This window comes from Peromyscus leucopus, chromosome 4 (assembly GCF_004664715.2).
Source record: "Peromyscus leucopus breed LL Stock chromosome 4, UCI_PerLeu_2.1, whole genome shotgun sequence".
In the NCBI taxonomy this organism is placed as follows: Eukaryota; Metazoa; Chordata; class Mammalia; order Rodentia; family Cricetidae; genus Peromyscus; species Peromyscus leucopus.
In genome coordinates this window covers 48,562,658-48,582,265 of record NC_051066.1, presented here as the reverse complement: position 1 = coordinate 48,582,265, position 19,608 = coordinate 48,562,658, and the positions used below count along the sequence as shown (strand labels likewise).

The 19,608-nt window shown below is 46.8% G+C and overlaps 1 long non-coding RNA gene across 3 annotated transcripts; it reads right to left on the bottom strand.

The window, feature by feature from the left end:
* Positions 1–1,287: 1,287 nt before the first annotated feature.
* Positions 1,288–18,683, bottom strand: LOC119087851. Of its 3 annotated transcripts, XR_005091342.1 has the most exons (5): positions 17,436–18,680; positions 7,749–7,852; positions 6,090–7,371; positions 4,086–4,202; positions 1,288–2,083 (listed from the first exon to the last, which is right to left on the bottom strand). It is a non-coding gene; the product is annotated as an uncharacterized LOC119087851 (long non-coding RNA). The 3 variants fall into 3 exon arrangements; XR_005091340.1 differs by lacking the exons at positions 1,288–2,083; positions 4,086–4,202 and having other exon boundaries at positions 6,031–7,371; positions 17,436–18,683; XR_005091341.1 differs by lacking the exons at positions 1,288–2,083; positions 4,086–4,202; positions 17,436–18,680 and adding an exon at positions 13,293–13,371 and having other exon boundaries at positions 6,031–7,371.
* Positions 18,684–19,608: the final 925 nt, after the last annotated feature.

Genomic DNA, 19,608 nt, shown 5'->3' with positions numbered 1-19,608 from the left:
AATCCAATGTCTTCAGCAGCTATTGTTCATTCATCAGCAGTCAAAATATTCAAAGACAACACAATAACATACAGGATCTAGGTTCCCTGTGTATTTCCCATCTCTTTGTGGCTTATTCTTTTTTTTTTTTTTAATTTTACTTCTCTCTTTAAAGACTATCATTTTTAAACTATTCTTTTTCTGTGACTGTCTATATCCTTTCTTTTTTCTTTATTAAGCCTATGTCTACTTTTAAACACACTGTAACCTGTTTAGATTTTGGTTTTGGTTTTGGTTTGGTCTGAATCTGTCTTTATTGAGCATCTGTAGTATTCTCTGGTTGTATGAATCTTAAACTGCTATGTCAGTCACCGGCACAGCTCAGCTTAGTGCATGATGCTAGCACATGGCAGTGGCCGCTGGCTCTACCCCTCTCCATTCCCTGAGAGTCTAGCCACGAGTGCTACAGGTGGCAGGGCCACAGGAGAGAGCCTGCTTCTACCCACTGGAGTTTATGGCGTGAAACCACGTGTCCAGAAGACCAGGCATGGAACCACAGGACTTAATGTTTGCCCTATTAGGTGTTAGTCTTTCTTTGGTTCAGTCTTTCCTTGGTATCAACCTGTTGGGAATGAGACTGTTCACTTGTGACACTCTACATGAGAAATACATACCTCTTTTTGTTTTTTGGGGGCTCATGGGTAAGTCTCTTAGGTCTCAGAGAAGATTTTACATTGGATTTTTTAATAGAGTTGGAACTATTGGGACTCTGAGATCTCTTGAAAAAGATCAAAGGCATTTTTCATTTTGAAATGGCCATGAGCCTTTAGGAACTGGGGATAGAATTTTACAGTTTGAATCTGAAACATCCCCCAACAGGCTCATGCTTTGAATAGGTGTTCTCTAGCTGGTGATGCAACTTGGGGAGGCTATGGAACTTTGTGGGGGGGGGCTAATTGGCGCAAATAGGCTGCTGTGGGATGTTCTGTATGCTGTGAATATGTGTTGCTCTGATTGGTTGATAAATAAAGCCGTTTGGCCTATGGCAAGGCAGCTTAGAGGCAGGCGGGAAATCCCAAACAGACCAGAAGAGAAAGGAGAGGCAAGGCAGACGCTGTAAGCTGCCGCTAGCAGAAGCAAGATGTAAAGGTATTGGTAAGCCACAAGCCATGTGGCAAAGTATAGATTTATGGAAATGGGTTAATTTAAGATATGAGAGCTAGCTAGCAAGAGGCCTGCCATAGACCATACAGTTTGTAAGTAATATAAGCCTCTGTGTGTTTAATTGGGTTTGAGCAGCAGCAGGACCTGGTGGGACACAGGAAAACTTCCAACTACAGTGGGCCACTGGGTTAAGCCTTGAAAGGTTATAGGTGGCCCCTGGTTTAAGCCTTTAAAGGTTATAGGTGACCCTGGTTTAAGCCTTTAAAGGTTATAGGTGGCCCCTGGTTTAAGCCTTTAAAGGTTATAGGTGGCCCCGGTTTCAGTCTTGCTCTCTGCTTTCTAGTCTATCATCATGTGAACCGCCAGCCTCTGCCACGCCCTCCCACTGCCATGGACCCACTCTACTGTGCCTTCCTCACATGACAGAGCTCAAGCTTCTGAACCATGACCCCAAATAAATCTTCCTCCCATAAATTTTTTCTCTCAGGCATTTTGTCATAATGACACAAAAATTAATTTAATTAAGATCCTGGGAATCCACTTCTTTTCCCACTCCCATTAAAAGCTCTAGCCACAGAGGATGAGATCAGAAAAATGAGTTCAATCAAAAGTCAGGGCAGCTAAGTAAGGCCAGGTCCTCTGGAGCTCAGGACCAAGACCCAGACCTATTTCTCCTTGGATGAGCCTAGGAGATGAAGTGGCCTTCTTTAGCTCCTCAAATCTTTCCTCGCACCATCAAATGGAGGTAATGGTGGGAAGTCATGAGGTCTCAGGCTCTGTCTAATTTTGTGACACTCAAAGAAGTCAAGAGGGACAAGAGGTCTCCAGATGTAGTCCTGTAGAGTTGGGGTGCCCGGACTCTTCAATGGTCCTGATGCTGATTGTTTAAGAACAATGTTGGATGAAGAGGATGCACTCGAACTTCTCTTGTTCTTGATTCCTTTGCAAGAAGTAAGGAATGATAAATATTTATACCCTGTTACAACACTGTAGAAAAGAAACATAAAACTGCAAGGTTCCTTTTATATACTATGCTATTTTTACCTAAACTATGAGAGCCAAAGTTGTGTTTTAAGTTTTAATTGTTATGCCTAAGAGATCCATAAAACAACAATGCCTCTCACCTGTAAGCCCCTTGCTTAAGGACAGACATGTCCTGAAACGCTGGAGGCTAAGGTAACAAGCCACATGTTTTCACTCCCCTAAACAAGTTTATTTGACTCAACTGCCTGTGCTTGATCACATGTAGGAAGGAGGTTCATAGGCAGGAAATACATCAAGATGTATGCTTGCCCCTGATTGGATAGAAGTGGGAGGTATGCAGGTAGGAAGTATTTCTGGATATGTGCTTGCCCCTGATTGGACCTGATGGGAAACACATAGCCTTGAGGGTTTGCCTTTATAAGCCTCTACATAATGTGACTCATAGCCATTTTCTGGGAACCCCTGAATGGACCTGGCCAGAGTCCATCATCCATTTCATTAAAAGCTTTCTTCAAAAGTTGTGGTAGTGATCTTATTCTCAACCAATAGGATTAACAAAACTACAAACTGAGAAACTGATTCTGCCTGTGCATGTATGTGGTGTGTGCGTGGTGTGTGTGTGTGTGTGTGTGTGTGGTGTGTGTGTGTGTGTGTGTGTTGTGTGTGTGTGTGTGTTTGTTGTGTTGTTGTGTGTGTTTTTTTTTGTGTGTGTGTGTTGTGTGTGTGGTGTGTGTGTGTGTGTGTGTGTGTGTGGTGTGTGTGTGTGTGTGTGTGTGTGTGTGTGTTTGTGTAGTCAGCTTTAGGTCCTTTCTCTTCAGGTACCATCCACTTTGGTTTTTGAGGCAGTCTTTCGCTGGCCTACAATCCACCCAGTCAGCTAGGCTGACTCCAGCCCCAGGGATCTCCCAATCTCCACCACTTGAGAGCTGAGATAACCAGCATGTGCCATTGTACTTAGCTCAAATTCAGGTCCTTCCTCTTGCAAGGCGAGCACTTTACTGATGGCACTATCCCCCAGCTCCTGTTTTTCAATTTTATGTAAGAATACATGGTTTTGGCCAGACACATGTTGTCATGGACATGAGAAGGTAGGATGGGGCAGTCTCAGAAGTGAAGGGTGGTCCATAACTTCCACTGCATGTGTTAAAAATTTCTACCAAACCCCCCTAGCTGGGCAGCTGCTGAAAGAACAAGCCTTTTGTTTGTGGTAAGCGCTACAGAAACACCAGCATCTCTTAGAATCTTCTAGACAATCTATCGTACAGGAGATGAGAGTGATGAATTTCACTGGCCAGTGTGAAAGCATGGCCAGGAGAGGAGTCTTCTGAAGAGAAAATCAGGGCCTGGGCAAGCTTCCTGCAACCAGACAAGCAGATGCAGAATGGAGGCATGGGCTTGCTTTCCAAATGTTAATGAGTGTTCCTAATCAGATAAATATGGCTTTCACCAACTTCTGCACCCACGCACTCCGGTTTGAGACTGGACTAGGCTGGTGTGCAGTTGATTAAACAGAGCCAAGATCTAATCCAAGGCACCCCTGGCATTTTCTCTCTTATGACATTAGGGGTGTTGTAAATAAAACAGATTCAGAAAATATAAATCTCCCATCTCCTCCAGTTCCAACAAAATCATACATTAATCGGCCCAAAGGACTCAGTACTTAGCTGAAAAAAATAAAAACAAAAACCTGTGTTTATCAGATCACAGAAAAAGTGGAGGGAGGGAGGGAGGGAGGGAGAGAGAGAGAGAGAGAGAGAGAGAGAGAGAGAGAGAGAGAGAGAGAGAGAGAGAGAGAGAGATCAATCCAGGCCTCTGTGGACAGTACAACATTACAACCTGGGACATCTTGTTGAGGAGATCTGTCCCCCCCCCCCCCCAAGCCCTGAGATGCTGGATTTCAAGTCATTGAGAAAGAAAAGCCGAAGCTCAGCATGCAGCAGAGCATCCTCACCACCTACCCTAGTGTCTGGATCTTTGACAGGCTCCTCCACTCCGCCCCAAGTAGCCACATGGCTGTAGTTGTGTTCAATCTCCAGCCCAGACAAAAGTCCAGGGAAGTTGAAGTCTCAATGAATCTGTTAGAACACAAATCCCAAACATAGAGTCCATAGCACATATTTTAATTCTTTCTTTTCTCTTTCTTTTTTTTTTTTTTTTTTTTTTTTTTTTTTTTTTTTTTTTTTTTTTTTTTTTTTTTTTTTTTTTTTTTTTTTTTTTTTTTCTTTTCTTCTTTTTTTTTTTTTTTTTTTTTTTGCTTTTTTCAAGACAGTGTTTCTCTGTGTTGTTTTGTGCCTGTCCTGGATCTCACTCTGTAGGCCAGGCTGGCCTCGAACTCACAGAGATCCTCCTGGCTCTGCCTCCCGAGTGCTGGGATTAAAGGCGTGCACCACTACCGCCTGTCTAATTCTTATTTTCTGTGAGCATTTGCAAGAGCTATCTATGTCTCTTGAAATCTAAGTCGGGGGCTCTTAGAACTTAGAATATAACACCACCAGCAAACAACAGCCCCACAGACAAAGAACACAAGGGCTGTCGAGAGGGAAGGCAGGCCATTGCCTACTCTAGTTTCCTTGACTCGCTGCAACTTTAAACAGGCTCTCATATAGCCCAGGTTGGCCCCAAACAAATTATATAGCCAAGGATAACATTAAACTTCGCACCTCCGCCTCTGCCTCCCAAACGCTAAGATCACAGGCAAGCGCCACCACGCCTGGTTTGCCACGCCCACTTCCGCAAGAATTTGTTGCCATTGTATCCAACTCTTTATTTAAACTTTCACTTGTCATAATTGAGCTCCACTGACTTTTAAAGGGCCAAAGTCATATTAATATCAAGGAAAAACTATTTCATCAGTAGGACGTCTGAGGCAAGTTTGGCTTTACCCACTGTCCCGAACACCTGCGTGTGGAGTTGCTCCTAGGTTAGAGGATATGGGTGTGGCCACAAGGGAGGGGGAACCATGAGATTCAACCATTACTCACCACCTGGGTTTGTTCATCCTACAAACCCTGCCAAACAATATACCGCAGGCGCAAAGAGCTCTGCCTAAGTGTCTCCATGAAACAAAGGTGGTCCTATACTTTACGTGCCTGCCCGGACGTCAGGCACAACTTGGCACTGGAGGCTCCTTCTTTCCTCCTGTCGTGCAAGCCTCTTGTTCCAGACGGCTCTGCATCCCAAACAAGGGGAAACGCAGATCCCCTACCAATGACGCGGGAACGAGCGAGCTGGGGTGAGCCCGCCTCCTTCAAGAAAGCAGCACCACCGCACTGGGCATGGAAATGGGTACAGGATATTTTCTGAGGCTTACGTCACCTAGCTCATTTGGAAAGTTCAGCCTTCCAAGCTTTACAGCCAGTGCTCAGTCTCCCTCCCCTGACCTGTTCCTTTAGGTTGTTTTCTGTAGCTTCCTTTGGGTGTATAATAACACGCATGTAGTGCTCTTGATCTGTTCTTTAAGGGTATCTGCAGTTGTTTGTTTGTTTTTTTTCTCTTTGTTCTTTGTTCTTTTGGGGGCCTGCCACCCAGCTCCCAAATAATTACACATGGAGGCTTATTACTTACAAATACTCAGACTTAGGTTGGCTTACTTCCTTCTAGCCAGCTTTTCTTAACTTAAATTATCCCATCTACCTTTTGCCTCTGGGCTTCTTTCTTTTCTAACTTCTGTAATCTTGCTTTCACTCTTATCGCCATGGCTGGTTATGTGGCTGGGTGGCTGGCCCCTTCTTTTTTTCAAATCTCTCTTTTTCTCCTCCTGTTTATTCTCTCTGCTTTGCCAGCCCCACCTATCCTTTCTCCTGCCTTGCTATTGGCTGTTTAGTTCTTTATTAGACCATCAGGTGTTTTAGACAGGCACAGTAACACAGCTTCACAGAGTTAAACAAATGCAACATAAAAGAATGCAGCACATCTTTGCATCATTAAACAAACGTTTCAGGGCATGAAAATATGTAACACACCTCAGAATAACATTCCACAACAGATATCACTTCATAGAAGACTATGACACTTCTTCCTGTTCACTTCCCTCTATTCTCTCAATACAGACACATTAATCATTTTGGTTAAATGAACCGACTCTGAAGACAGAAACACATCATCATTTCCCTTCCTTTGTCTTCTGGCACCCAAAGGTGCAGCTTGAAGTCCCATGTCTTCCCCATTCCTATTTGAATGGAGCCTGTAATTGTCTCTCTAAGGAGATACTTGGAGTCTTCTTTGCGCCCACACTTTGAAATGTCAAGTGGTGGAAACTGGTGTGGATCTTTTCAAACTCACAGGAAGTTTTCTGGTATCATTTCTTCACTTTTCCTCTCTTTTAGTCTCTGGAATCCCTGTCAGTGAATGTTAGCCCTTCCGATCAATGCTTTCATTTTGTATGACTTCACTATTGGCCACACCTCTTTTTTGTTGTTAATTTCCTGGGAGGTAGTCCCACTTTGTTCATTTAAAAGCTCTTCTATTTTTTAACTTCTCTAGGCTCTTTTTTCTTGTTCTTTGATGGTCCCTGAATCATTCATCATTTTGATGAATGAACATCTCTTATCTCTCTAAGAATATTAAATGTTCTCTTTTTCTGTGTGTTTCCAAGGTCTTATTCTGTTGCCTGCATCATTCCCATTTCTACTAAATCTCTCTTCCCCACTTGAATGACCCGAATCTCTTTCATGTTGATTCAGATGCTGATGCCTGAAAGCAGCCTGTTCATATTGAATCCTAAGATCCCAGACCTGACTGTGGATTGCTTTCAGGCATTGCTAGAGGACTCGTGAGCTGGAGAAGCAAGTTGGCTGCAACCTAGTGGTGGTTCGGGTTTCTCAGGGTGGGACCCTGAAGCAGTCTTTTCTTTCTGTCTGCTGGTTCTCCCAGGGGAAATCCTTGCCTTCCTGCCTGTAGGATGTACACTTGGATGCAGTGACCATCAGCAGCGAGGACTTTCCAGCAAGAGTCCTGGATCCCATTCCTGTTCTCCTCTGTGTATTCTGAGGTGATGCCCAGAGCCCTTGGGGCTCAATATCTCTGAGAAAGAAAACTTCCAACTTTATTCAAGCAGGTGGCAGGGGAAGGCAAAGGATCCAGACCCCCTAAGAACTGTCTGTCTTCAGTTTCTCAGCTCCTTCCAGTATGCTGTAGCACAAGGTATCACAGAGCCTCAGGCTTTCGGGGTTCAGCTGTGGGTGGTTCATTTGGCTGTAGAGCACTCCACAGGCAAGGCCAGGCTTCCATCTGCTCTGCATCCGCCTAAACAGAACAGACAATTAAAACTCCGCACAGTCCCTCTGTGCATGTGTCTGATTCATGTATTTATATCCTTTTATTGCCGTTCTGAATCTCTAATCAGAGTTTAAGTCTTAAATCTTAAGGCTTAAGTCTCCCATCTTTAACCAGAAGCCCCCTTTTCATTACATAGATTTCACATTGCTTTGCAGAAGTCTCCAAGCCTGGAGTTCACTCTCTGGCTTATAAAGGTAGAAGATCTGAACTTAGATCTACCAGGTACTGGCTATGTGGCCCTGGGCTAGTTCATTCACCCTGGACCTCCTTTCCTCCAGTATTAAATTGGTTTTTGGTAAACTTGTAACGGTTAATCTTTGTTGTTGATACTTCGGATCAATTACCTAGGACGGTTGTCCTGGGCATGTCTGTGAGAGTCCACTTCCGGGAGAGTCAACTAAGACGGGAAGCATGTGGGCAGTCCCATCTCATCGCCTTGAATCCCAAACTGAGTAAAAGTAAATAAATAAAAGGAAGAAAGAAAAAGGAGAGAGTTAGCTGAAGACCAGCATTCATCATTCTGTTTCCTAACTGCAGACACAGTGTGGCCAGCGCTCACACCCCGCTGCCATGGCTTCCTCACCGTGATGGACCGTTCCCTCAGAGCAAGGGCAAAAGAAGCACCTCCTCTCCCAAGTTGTTTCCACAGGTTGGTGCTGCCCATTTGCAGGTCCAATCCATCTTCCTAGACTAATCCTCACCGGAAACACCCTCACAGCAGCACACAGAGCTGTGATTTACTGATCTCCCAGGAAGCTTTCCACCCTCTCGACTTGGCAATTAAAGTTCGTCATCATAACCAAATAACAATTCAAGAAGACGTAGTACTTCCAGATCAGACTCTTTGTGTTTTGAGGCAGGACCTTTCTCTATGTATCCCAGGCTGGCTTAGAACTTCCTCTATAGCTCAGGCTGGCCTCCAACTCATGATTCTCCTGTCTCAGCCTCTCTATGCCAACAAGTCCTGCTCACATTTTTAAGTCAATACACTTTTCATTCAAGAAAGTAAACCATTTTCCTGAAGTATTTCTCATCTGTGTAAATGAAGTATAATTGCCTGCATATTTCACCTGCTGCATGTTGACCCCTCTGAGGTTTTAAAATCGCTCCCACCGTTCTGTCAGTCACAGAATCTGGTGCATTGGAGCTATAAGAGATCTGAAAGTTTATGTGGTCCAGCTCCCTCATTCTGGTGATAATTTAGATAGACTCAAACAGATGAAATTACTCACTGATAATATGGAACTGTATCCCAGGCTAATGATAGCTTGAAACTGGAGCACCTGAGAGTACCCACCTGCGATCCTCCTAAGGCTGGGTTCATAAATATTCCCTCATTGGAGTGAGGCTCACAAAGCTCAAAGACCCCTCAGCAAGGATATGAAAGGGTTAGCATTGCTGGAGTTGGGGACATTTCTGTAGAGGTGTAGCTGTTCCTACATTGTCCGTATTTCTGCAAGTAGCCTTCACCCATACTCTAGTTAAACTCACCAGTTCAACAAACTAGACTTGGGTAGAATCAGTTCCTTGGTCCATGGTTGGTGCCCTATCTGGAGTGAATAATCAATATTTGTTCATGTCTCCTAGGAAAAGTTAACACCCAAGGGCTCAGGGAAGAGTCAGAATCAAAACTTGACCCAGCTCTCTCCACTGTACTCAACCCGCTTGCCCAGAACAAACAGACGCTCAATAGGTTTCTGGTGTCCTCATCGTGAACTAACCTCCCATGATCTCTCCATTGGCCATTAGTCTGTTTTCTGTTGCTAAGGAAACAACCAAGACTGGTATTCTGTAGGAAAAGAGGTTTATTTCTTTCTTATAGTTCTGGAAGTTCAAAGGCATGGTCTTGGCACTGACTGAGCTCTAGTGAAGTTCTTATGCTAAAGAAAACAATTCCATGTTGTTGTTCCTATCATTGGTTTGTGTGGTGTGAGAAAAAGTCCCTCAAAATTACTATGGAGCCTGAGAAATAAGAGTGCGCGAAACGAGAGGGTTGGCTCAGTGGTTAAGAGCACTGACTGATGTTCCAGAGGACCCGGTTCAATTCCTGGATCGTCTGGAGTCCGATCATGCCAAGATTATAGATAGATAGATAGATAGATAGATAGATAGATAGATAGATAGATAGATATAAAAGAGTGCTAAAAGAGACCAGAAGGAATGGTGGTGAAGATGAGCATGAGTGCCCTGCTGTGTGCCGCACACGTCTGTTTATGATCGTGATGTATAGTTATGAGGTTGGGAAGGACAGGTATCAATGGAGCCCACAGACACACAGGCCGTCTTAGGAGGTATCAATCTACATTTCAGCATGATGTTGAATTGCATTAAGTCCTTTGGTTGAAGTAACATTTTAACTGCAGTGAGTCATTCAGTGTACAGATACAGGGGCATGCCCTGGAACTCTGGCACGGAAAGATCAGTCAGACAGTCCTGAGAAACTGAAGCATGTAACCAAATAGTTAGCAGGACTTAAGGCAGCTTCTTGTTGTCTGGCTCTCGCTCCCTCATAGTCTCATCCTGAGGAGCCTCATAGTCTCTATGCTGCTGGTGGATGTCTTTCTGTATGCTGTAAATGTATGTTGTTCCCATTGGTTAATAAATAAGCTGCTTTGGCCTATGACAAGGCAGCTCTGAGGCAGGTGGGAAATCCAAGGAGAGAGACAGGAAAGAGAAATATGGAGTCTGGAGAGACACCAGCTGCCACCGCTTGAAGGAGCAGCAAGATGCCAGCAGTCCAGTAATGCCACGCCACATGGCAACTTATAGATTAATAGAAATGGGTTAGGTTATAAGAGCTAGCTAGCGAGAAGCCTGCCATAAGCCAGACAGTTTGTAAATAATATTAAGCCTCTGAGTGGTTATTTTATAAGCGGCTGCAGAACTGCAGGGCCGGGCGGGACCTGAGAAAACCCTCCGGCCACATTATGCTGCTTCTGTGTACATGTCTACTCCTTCTCTCAGCAGGTCTACGTCCCTGACCATCCACACAGCTTCCTCATCATTTCTGGGTCAACATGACCTTCGTTTTAGCAATAAGTAGAAGTCTGATATTTTTCAGTGTTAATGCCAAACTGGCATGAGAAAGGGCCTGATTGATATTGATTGATCCATTGTCTTTCCCTCTTCTATCAAATATGGCAGCTGAGGTGTTGACATGCTGTGGGATATTTGTACACTGTGTGAAGACATATTGCAGTGATTGGTTTGATAGAGAGCTGATCAATAGCTAGGCAGGAGGTATAAGTGGGGATTTTGGGTAGAGAAGGAAGTAGGAGGAGATAATTGAGGTGTAGAGGAAACACCAAAGAGACACGGAGGGAGTCAGACAGACAGAATGAAAGAAAGGAGAGAAGCCACATGGTAAAATGTAGATTAATAAAATCAGGTTAATTTAAGTTATAAGAGCTAGTGGGACAAGCCTAAGCTAAGGCTGAGCTTTCATAAATTAATAAAAAGTCTCCATGTTGCTATTTGGGAGCTGGCTGGTGAAACAGAGAAAGACTCACTACACTAAAAGTCAACACAAGTCAATTTGGCCATTCATGCCTGTCTCATGATTTTTGATAGATAATGGTGATTTCCAACAACGGACACGGAAGCCATCACTTTCCCCAACAATGTCACTGTCAGGGTGTGAACACGAAGTCTGTCACATATACCACCCTGTAAATAAGCAGGCACAAAAAAATGTCATGCTGCCTGAGCATGTGAGCTCACACGCCTGGCATGACCCGCAGAGTTTACTAAAGACGCCATGGCACCCGGCGGCAGCAGCAGCTCAGCGTGCATGGCCGGCACCTGTCAGGACATGGAAGGTAACAGAGCCTTTGGTCCTCATACCTCTCCAAAGGGGTTAAACTGGCAGGTCCACTCAAATACAGCACCAGTTCAAGGGCAAAGGCGCTGTCACAACACTTGTAGCCCGTCTGTGTCTTGTCCAAGTCAGTTCTTTCTGGTACCCCTTCTGCTAACCAATGACTCTAATGGAGATGCAAGTGGCTATTTCCAGTCACTGTAGAGTGTGAATCTCTCACTGGCGTCCTTCAAAGGCAATCACCAGGCCCGAGGCTTCAGATGAAAACTAGCATATATACACATATGTATGCACACGGACACACAGGCACACACACACACACTCACACACACACTCACTCTAGGTGCAGTTGTGGGTTAGTTGGTGAAGGAGCTCTGCCGGATAAAAATATAGGTTGTCTTTGGAGGGCTGTCCTGGAAGCCCCGCTCCTTACCCACAATGCAGCTGACATGTCACTAATTAGCCGGCCCCGTCAGGAAAGGAATCTGGAGTGTTCTTTTTTTGTGAGACTACACTGCTATTTGATTAATACAGGGGTCCTGTTGCTAAGGAAAAGAGTACATAGTGAGGGGGCAGCCAGTGGCCTCTGGGCACTGTTTGGTCTAACTCCAATCTCTTAACCTTTACTTGGTTTCCTTATCTGCAAAACAGGTTCATCAGTACCCAACCCACCAGCTCCTCCAGGCTTTCATGAGTACCCAGTGAAAACTCTTTGAAAACAGGAAGCCTCGTTCAAATAAAAGGTATCATTCTGAGTGTTTATCTAAGAAACCTTGGGGCTGTATAACAGTGCAAACACAACTGAACATAAACGTTCATTCTTCATTTACACTAGATGAAAGTGTCATTTTTTCCCCATCAAGCCTCCATATGGCCCGTCCTCTCACCCGTGAAGCTAACTGGATACACAGAGACTCGAGGGTGATTATGCGGCATTATTGCAGCTGGTCCTGGGTTAGGCACTGTACTGCCCACAGCTGAACTTGCCCAATCCTCACACAGTTATTGGTGGGCACCCTGTTGTGCCACTAGCTGATAGAGGAAGCAGACATTGAAGGTAGAGAGCCCAGGCAAAGGGGAGCAGGGGTGGGACTTGGCTCTTCCATGTGTCTAAACTCCTCTTTCATTTCAAAACACTGTAGATTGTAGTCACCATGTTGCTGGATTGAATTGCAACCCTCCTCCATGCCCCTGAAAAAGGCATGTTGACGTTCTAGCTGCTGATGCTGGGACAGAGACCTTCTCTGGAAAGAATCTTTACAAACATTCAGATAAAGGGCTGAGGTGTAGCTCAGTGGTAGAGCATGAATTTTAATTTGCACAAGGTCCTGGGTTTGATCCAGCACACATACATATATACACGCACACACTAGATTGAAGTCAAGATGAGGTCACCCTAGGTTAGGGTGACTCCCAATCTTATGACTCACGTCCCTATGCGAAGAGGGAACTCTGGGGACTAGAAAGCTACAGGACTGGGATAGAGTGCTTACTTAACTTGCACAAAGCCCTGGGTGCATGGCGGTACACACCTGTAATCCCAGCTCGCAGGAAATGGAGGTGGGATGATGAGAAGCTTAAGGTCATCCTGGGCTATATATAGCCGTAGCTCAAGGCCAGCCTGAGATACATGAGACCTTGTCTCAAACAAAAGAGGTAAGTTTGGACAGAAACACAGAGGATAGGGACATGGGCGGGCAGATACACTGCCTGGGGTGCTGGGGCTCTAAGCAAGGGGCATGGAGAATCGCTGGCACCCACCAGAAGCTGGAGGTGGCCTAGAGTGGTTTTCCCATGAGCCTCCAGAAGGGCCAGTGCTGCCAGATCCCGGCTTCAGAGTCTGGCCTCTCACTCACTCATGGCTGCAGCTGCCACAGAAAGCTAAACACAGACAAATATGTGAAGAGCCTGGTGTGGTCTCTACTCCTTCCACCCAGGGCACAGGGCACTTGCTCCCGGAACCACAAGGGCCTCCAGAAGGCAGAAGGTTTGGCTAGGGGAGGACTGGACCCTTTCACATTCTCTACATTTCAGTGATTCCACCTTCAAATACTGTCAACTTAATTGTTACCTCTGACTTCCAAAAGACAGTTGTAAAATGGTTCCTCAAATGGAAAGGCAAAATCACCAGCTGTAGACAAAAATTAAAAATATTAAGGTACAAAGTATTGATCTGCTTGTTTTTTTCTAGCAGTCACAAGCCACAGTGTGAAAGAAATGTAGTACTGTAGACCTTACTAAGCCGCTGTGAGGAGTCTCAACCCACCACAGATCCAGCTGTTTGGCACAATGTTCTGTAGGGAGAAAGTGCTGGAATGGAAAATATTAAAGACTTTTTAAAAAATACTTTACTTATTTATTTATGTATTTAGTGTGTGTGTGTTTAGTGTGTGTGTGTGTGTGTGTGTGTGTGTGTGTGTGTACTTGTGCTATGATACACATATGAAGGTCAGAGGACAAGCCGTAGAAGTCAGCTCTCTCACTCCATCATGTGGGTCCCAGGGATTGATCTCAGATCATCAGGCTTGGTGGCAAGTGTCTTTTCCCACTCAGCCATCGTGCTTTATTTTGTTTTGCTTTCATTATTTTTATTCTATGTGTTTGGGTGCTTTGCCTGCACATGTCTGTACACCATGTGCATGCCTGGTGTAGAAGGTGTTACAGATGATCGTGAGCCGCCCACATGTGTGCTAGGAACTGAGCCTGGAGCCTCTGGCAGAGAAACAAGTGCTTGAACCTCTGAACCACCTCTCCAGCCCTTGCTTTATTTTTTAATACAAGATCTGATATATTATAGACTTCCCTGTGCACCCCAGGCTTGTCTTTTGAACTCATAATCCTCCTGCCTCAGCCTCTGAAGCTGTGGAATTACAAGCATGCACCCTTATCCTTAGGCCTGCCTTGAGCAGGCTTTTACATCCGTAAGAGCCATTCACATTTACAAGAGCAGCTGCTGGTCTTTCAACCCGGAGAAATGAGCAGAACGGACGTCTACCATTAGCACGACCTTGTCAAGTGTCACTTTATTACCCCAGATCATAACCACCGATGTGTCTCGAGTGGAGAAAATAAATAAGACCTTCAGGCTGAGAAGAGGTCTTTTCATTGTGCTGTTCCGAGGAGAAATCTGGAAACCCAGCCAAAGAACACAGGCTGACCTTTGTTCAGACACTGGCATGAGGGAGAGTGGAAAGGGCTGTTGGGATAAAGAGATATTTGTGTTTCCGACTTGCAAGGGCTGTTGGGATGTGACACTCCCCAGCACACAGGCCCTTCCGATAAGACTCAACATAAGGCAAGAGTGTCTAGTGAGGTCTAATTCTGGTCCTCTGGAAAGTTGTAAAGACCCCACAGGGATGAAAGCCCACTATACAGACGGAAGCCTGAGGGCCTATTGTGCCCAGGAAGTCACCCAGACCGCTGGGTGTCTCAATTGTTGACATTTAAGAGTTTGGCCAGCGTGTAAAACACCAGTTAAGCTGTACACGTTTCCTCCCCCATCTCTTTCTCTGGCACAGTGCCGTCTGTAAGCATGTTCCTTGCACGCTATGGCTGGACAGATAGATGGCTCTGTGGTCTTTACTCTTGCTGAGCAAGAGTGAGGATCTGGGTTCAAATCCCAAGAACACATACAAAGGCCATAAGTGCTTGTGAGGCCAATGACCCTGCAGTGAGATGGGAGGCAGAGACAGAGAACGTCCAGAAGTTCAAGGGCCAGATAGCTTGGCATACTCAGTAGTGAACATCAGAGACCCAGTCTCACTTAAATTCACACCTAAAGTTGTGCTCTGACTTCCACACACATGCTGTGGCATGTACGCGTATGTTCATGCATGCACACATGCACGCACGCACGCACGCACGCACGCGCAGGCACACTTGCATACCGTCCTGAGTTCACAGTGGGAAGTCAAGGCATCATCAGGGCCAGGCTACGCCGAAGACGCTGGGGGAGACCCTCTCCGAGCTGGGATAGCGCCTTGGTTTGTGACAGCACACTCCTAGCATTCTCTCTGGTCTTCCCTTTGTGACAGCTGTCAGTCAGACTGGAGTACAGTCTCATCGTAACAAATCACATCTGCCAAGACCCTCTTGCCGGCCAAAGCCGCCTTCAGTCAGGACTTCGGCACAGGAATTTTGGTGGGGCATGGCTGAATCTGCAGCACGCCTCTCCCTGTGATGAGGCAGGCTGCCGAGGGTGGCTGCCGAGTCCCGTGACGGCAGAGGTCAGTGGCACACTGCAGGGCAGGGCTGGAAAGCAGCCGCCCCAGCCTCTTTCTCATGCCATCCTCCGGGCCTCCAACCCACCTGTAAGATAGCCAAGAGGGCAAGGGGATGCTGGGGAAGTCAACCCTCGCCAGCACGAGGCGGAGAAGGGAGAAGACTGAGTGGGCTGTGTGCGTGCGTACGTTCCCGTAGGGGTAGGAAGAGGGGGCGGACGGCTGAAGACCAGGGTCTGGATGGGTTAGGGACAAGTTGCAGACTAGTGAACACGACACAAATGACTTGGATGCCTGGAGGGATAATGAACTATTGCCCTGAGGACACTGGCCACTTTTCTACCTATCGGCATATGGTTTTCATTTTTTTCTTTATGTGGATAGAGTAGGAGGAATCAAACCCAGGGTCGTCGGCATGCTGGACCCTTTGCCAATGAGCTGCATCCTCCTTTCAGCACTCTGCTCACCCGCCTATATACGGATGCTCTTCAATTCGTAACACCTTACTCGGTTCATCATTGACTCGTGTGTTAGCGACCTGTCCAAAGCTGTGATAAAACTCTATGACCAAAGCCACTTAAAAATAATAGTTTAACTGGGCTTGGATGTTCAGAGTTAGAGTCCATGCTAGCTGAGCCAAGGCACAGTGGAAAGAACTGAGCACTCGTACCAGAAAGCCACAAGCAGGGGGCGAAGGGTCACCCGGGAGTGACTTGAGTCTTTTGAAATCTCCAAGCCCATCCCCAGTGACACACCTCCTCCAGCAAGGCCACACCTAATCCTTCCAAACAGTTCTACTGACTGGGTACAGACGTATGAGCCTTCAGAGGCCATTCTCATTCAGACCACCAGTCAGTGATTTAAATACTGTCTTTTATAGACCCTTACTTGATGGCTCTACCAGAGCCATGCTTTGTATCCTTTTGGAAAACATTATAGACAAACAACTCATATGGTTCTCAGATTGGACTGTGATCTTAGGTCTTTGTACAAGCTATGGGCACTGTCCAGAACATCTGTCTCCCTTTTTTTCCTCCCTGGAGAGCTCCTAATCATTCTTCAAAGTCCAACTAAGGAGTGCCTTTTCCGTGAAGCCTTCCCTGATTTCCTCAGGAAGTTAGATGCTCCCGAGTTGAGCAGCACTTTGCACACGCCTCTATTTCCATGCTTTGCACACCGTAGTTTTTTGGACAAGCTTATCCCAGGACATTTCACATTGCTGAATATTTGTTCAACACATTCACCTGAGTGTGTTAGGCTGATGGGACTAAAGCCCATGAAAACAACGTAAAGGGGGACGTTTTTATACGGGATCACAGTTTGGAGGTTTCAATACATTACGATGAGGAGGATGTGGAGGGACACAGCAGCTCTCGTGTGGTAATCAGGAGGGAGGAAGAGAGAGAGAGAGAGAGAGAGAGAGGAAGAGAGAGAGAGAGAGAGAGAGAGAGAGAGAGAGAGAGAGAGAGAGAGCCTTCACTAGCTGGCTTCTCTTCATTTACCTGGGGCCCTAGACCACTGCATGGTTCCATCCAAGCCAGAGTAGTCTCCCTCTGTTAATCCTCTCTGCAAACACTGGCACAAACACTCCCGGAAGTGCGCTTTACAAATCTCCCGGGAGCTTCTCAGTCCAGACAAATTGACAGTATCAGGAATCCATCCTCCTCTTGACTGATGAACTAGGTCGTGTTTGTGTTTTCTTTCTTACAAATGAAGAAACTAAGCTTAGGGAAGGCAGAGCTCGCCTGCCCACCCACTCCAGCCCCACACAAATAAAACATTTGAAACTTTATTATTATTGTGTGACTGTGGGTGTGCATATGATGTGTGTGTGTGAGTATGGGCATATGTTCCACGGCACACATGTGGAGCACAGGGAACGACTGTGAAGCGAGTTTTCTCTTCCGTTCTTCCACTGTGTCTTAGGTAGGGTTTCTATTGCTGTGAAGAGACACCATGATCACGGCAACAGTTAATTAAGGTGGCTCACTTACAGTTCAGAGGTTCCGTCCATTATCATCATGGTGGACCATGGCGGCACGCAGGCAGACGTGGTGCTGGAGAAGTAGCTGAGAGCTCTGCATCTTGTAAGCAACAGGAAACGGTCGGTGTCACACCGAGCAAACCTTGAGCAAAATATCCCACAGCACACCCCCCCAGCAACACTCTTCCTCCAAAAGGCCACGCCTCCTTCCACAAGGCCACACCTACTTCTACAAGGCCACACCTCCTAATAGTGCCACTTCCTCTGAGATTACGGGGACCAGTTACATTCAGACTACAGCACACGGGCTCTGGGGGTTCTCCGGTTGTCCCAGGTTGTCAGGCCAGCAGGGCGAGTGTCTTTACCTGCCGATCCATCTTGTCCATCCTGCAAACCGGACACTGAACTGCTGTGCTGTGCTGTAGCAAAGCCTCCACCCCCCAACTCTCTTTAACCTCCACTTGAACAGAACGGAAAAGGGGGGCTCTTGTTCATCAGAGCGTAATGTATTTCCCAGATTAAGAGTGAGGTGACTTTCAATCCTTAGGTTTTTGATCCTCAGAAATTAGCATGCAGCAACCAGGCAAGCTCCTTGGTTATTGCCGTACAGCGTAGCCTGACTTGAAACGAGTCTCCTGATCATACAGCAAGCGCCACACTTGACACACAGAGGAGGTTGGCAAATATCTGCCCAGAGTGAGATTGTGCAACGGCGTTGGCAACTCTGGCGCCAACTGCCCCACAAAGCAGCCAGTGGTTCCCTGGCCCTGGCATCACCTGCCCCTGCCAAAGACGGTCCTAATAAGGGGGCACCTACTAGGGTGGTGGGAGTTCACAGAAGCCTCTGCGCTGTCTGATGCCTCTGTCTCCCTTCTTGGATAGGCAGGGGAGAGGAAAGCAAGCGTGCTTCCACTCGGGAAGTGTTCAGCTTCCTACGGGCTTTAGGAGTACCTCACCTCCTCCCACTCCGGGTTGGCATACACAGGGCACAATGCCAGAGTGAGGCCCGGCGGGTTGAAACTGAGCTTTGATTACCTGGGATGGTGTGATTAACGAACCTTTGATGTTGATAAGCAGCTGGGGAGTCCTTCATCTCTGCACACCCCTGTCCTTGGAGGCCTGGGATCCAGCAAAGCAGTGTAATCATTACCCAGGGCCCCAGACCGAGTGAAAGCTGGAGCTGGCCTCCAGGCAAGGCCAGGCGGCTGCAGATGCTTTTCCTCCTATGCCAGGAAAGGTTCGAATGCAAAAACAAACGTATTTATCACTTCCAAGCGCTCTGCAGGGCAGGGCATCCTGCTGCAGGGCGGGGTGTCGGTGTGCACCGGGAACAGTGGCAAGCAGCCAGAGGAAACTTGCACCCCAGTTCCCACCACCCTGCAGCCATTCTGGAGGCCAGCATAACACCAGGCTCAGAAGCCCGCCCCCTGGCCAGCCCTGAAGACACAGGCGCCAGGCAAGGGCTGAGCCCTGAAATCACCAGCCAACCAACTACTGCCCAAGGGAGCCGGGCATTGAGACCAGATGAGCTGTCCCCACTTAGTCACCAAGACTCTTCCTAGCCCTGAGGTGTGGGCCAACAGAGAACTGGAACATGAGCAGGCAAGTGAGGATTTGCCTTTGAATCCTGAATGTACACACGCCCTTGGGCTCCCCGATTAAGCAACAGAAGGGCTCTCTGCTCTAAGACAATTCCACCCTTGCCCAGTGGCCAAGGGACTGACTAGCCATTTCTGGAAATGAGGGAAGTTGGTGCAGACCATGGAAGTTTTGCAGCTCACAGCCTCTGGGTCATTTAGTAGCGTCCCCTCTCCTCCTCCACACACACCCCAAGCCAGACTTCACACCTAATGGAACTCCTTTAAAAGACAAATTGGAGCTTGTCACCCTCCAGCTGAACCTCCCGGGAAGGCCATACCCCTATGGAAGCTATTCCAGACTCTTCCCTGGTTTTGCTGTACCAATCTGTCAATCTCCTCCCCCGACCTGCTTCACACATCGGCCCACATTTCCCAGGCCAGCCACCTGCTTTCATGCCCAGACTGCCATTTTTAATTTCTCCACCTTCTTCTGCCTCTGCTGCATGGCTTAAAGGTGTCTCTAGGGTGAAATCTTCCTTGCCTTTTTTACCCTCACCCAGATAAAATCCGGGTGTCTTCCTGCCTGGGCCTTGGTAGTTCTGT